Here is a 2,372-nt window from a genome sequence, read left to right on the forward strand (position 1 = left end):
TGCCTTTCCCCCATTCAGCACCCAAATCCACCAGGCATGCAGAGGACAGATGGACAAGAGCAGGATTGATAATGTCTGCAACAGGATGTGGAGGAGTCTTGTAGAATGCAAGGTGAGGAGGAGGACGAGTTCAAGGTGAGCAGTGTGTCATTGGGCTCCCAACCAGGGTCCATGATTTCCTGTCATTTCCATATAAACATCTACTATGCTTAGGACAGGGATGCTACATAATCCCAAATAAGCGAAGAGCTGACAGCAAAGGAACCATTCTATTGGGATAATACACACTGTGGAGCAGACTGAGAAACTCTGACCCAAGGGGAAAGTCCTTGTCCCTGCTGTCTGTGGTGCGACTCCATGTCCCTAAGTGCCAGAAGCTGAAAGAGGGGAAGTTTCACCCCAGAACCCATTTAGGGGTCCTTCTGGTGTGACGATACTGCATGTGGTACGTATCACTGCCATGTGGCAGCCGGGCTGAGGACAGCTCTGGGATGGGAGAATGACTCACAGGGACTCTTCTGTGGGTGTGTTTCATATTAGGACCATTAAAGTCTCCACAGTTAGGAATGTAACTAAACCATAGTGTGAATCCTTAATGGCAAACATCCCACCAATGTATATGAGAGGACCTAATGAAGATGCCAGTGCTCCAGAAAGGCTCTCTCTTGTGTGAGATCTGCTGGGATGGCTCCCACATGACACAGGATCAAAGTAAGAGGCTCCAATCCCGGGGTCCCTTTGGCCAGTTCTGCCAACTTTGATCAGGGTTTCTTGCTTAGAAACATTTTTTTCACACTTGCTTCCCAAGTGCTAAGTGCCTGGAGCAATACTGGAAACTCTGAGACAATTTCAAATGTCTTTGTAACAAAAGTGGGGCGCAGACAATAGAACTTTGATGTTATTGACATATTGGTTCAGAGGGTTTTTTGTTGTTGTTTCCATTTCCCAGCATTGGAGCTGAGCACAAGCTGCTGCTGCTATGCTATGTTTAATTAGGTAATGTTTGTGTAGTGCTTGGAGAACATAAAGTGCTCAGTTAATGGAGAGCATTATCCTTATTATTATGCCATCCCATATTTGTTGGCTACATTTTCACTAGAGTCACAAGAGCTTGGGGGAGGGGGAACCTCATTTTACATTTAAATAAAACAGAATGTATTTGTTTTATTTAAATGTGAAATGAAATACCGGTGTTTAGGAAAGGCGACAGACTCATGGCCCTGGGGAGTGAAGAGCACTGTTTAGCTATAGAACACTGATGGGACAGGCAGGGTCAGAAGTATCACCCACCTAGAGAGACCACTTTCTGGCAAGCACAGAAGAGTTCAGTCTCAATGGCCCATTTGGTGCTTGGCCTCCCTTCTGAAACTGCCGTCAATAAGACTAATTGGTGCCAGTCACTGGGGATATTCATTTGTCATATGGACATGTGTTAACTAGCAACTGGACTGAATCCCACTGACTCATTCTATATAGGGGCCACCAAAGAGCCATTGGATGAGAATGGCTTTCAGCCCCTGCTGATCTGGGATGAAAATCTATGTGCAGGGTCCCAAAGGTTTTCCACATGCATGAAGCAGTTCTCTGTGACATTGCTTGGCCATCGTTGCATTGGGGCCCTGGATCTCCAGTCCCACATAGGCCTGAAGTTGATTAAAGGCTGATGGAGACAGCCAGGGAATGTAGCAGCAGCTCCTCTTGATGGCAGAATAATTGCAGGCCAGAAAACATGATCTTGTTTCAGTTAACCCTGTTACAACAAGTTGCTTTAATAGACTTATGAAATGCTCTGAGCATATAAGAGTGTGAAACCCTTGTGCATCTTTACATGTGCTCTGGGGGTGGAGTGGAGAGCTACTGTAATCAAAGCACCCACAGCATCCTGAGGGCTGCTCTAATTAAGTGGCCAAAGCATATCGTATAGTAACATCCTACACTTCAAAATGTCTGTGTGGGCACTTTAGCTAAAGCTCGTTCACTGAGCTTTAGTTAACCCCCCTCCCCCACCACCACTGCCATTTTGAAGCATGGAGACACTGAATACATGAAATGCCAAAGCTGCTGAAGTGTGCTAATTAGCATGCTCCATCATACTCGATTAATCGAGTCTGCTCCAATGCACTGTAATTACAGGGCATCAGAGCAGGAGTCCAGCATGTCTACATGCACCCCTTGTTTCCAGTCCTTTTACATTCAGACATTGCTTAAACCTCAAGCTCCTGAAATAAGGTTTGACAGATACTTCAGCCTAGGATAGAACTGGGGGAGAGGTAGCCTGGCACGGGTAATGCATGTTATTGGCCTGATGCCTGGACTGGCCTGCTGGAAGATCACAAGAATTCCTAGCCAGAGTTGGAAACAGAGGGCATTCC

The sequence above is a fragment of the Alligator sinensis genome, unplaced genomic scaffold (assembly GCF_000455745.1).
Source record: "Alligator sinensis unplaced genomic scaffold, ASM45574v1 scaffold809_1, whole genome shotgun sequence".
NCBI classification, from domain to species: domain Eukaryota; kingdom Metazoa; phylum Chordata; order Crocodylia; family Alligatoridae; genus Alligator; species Alligator sinensis.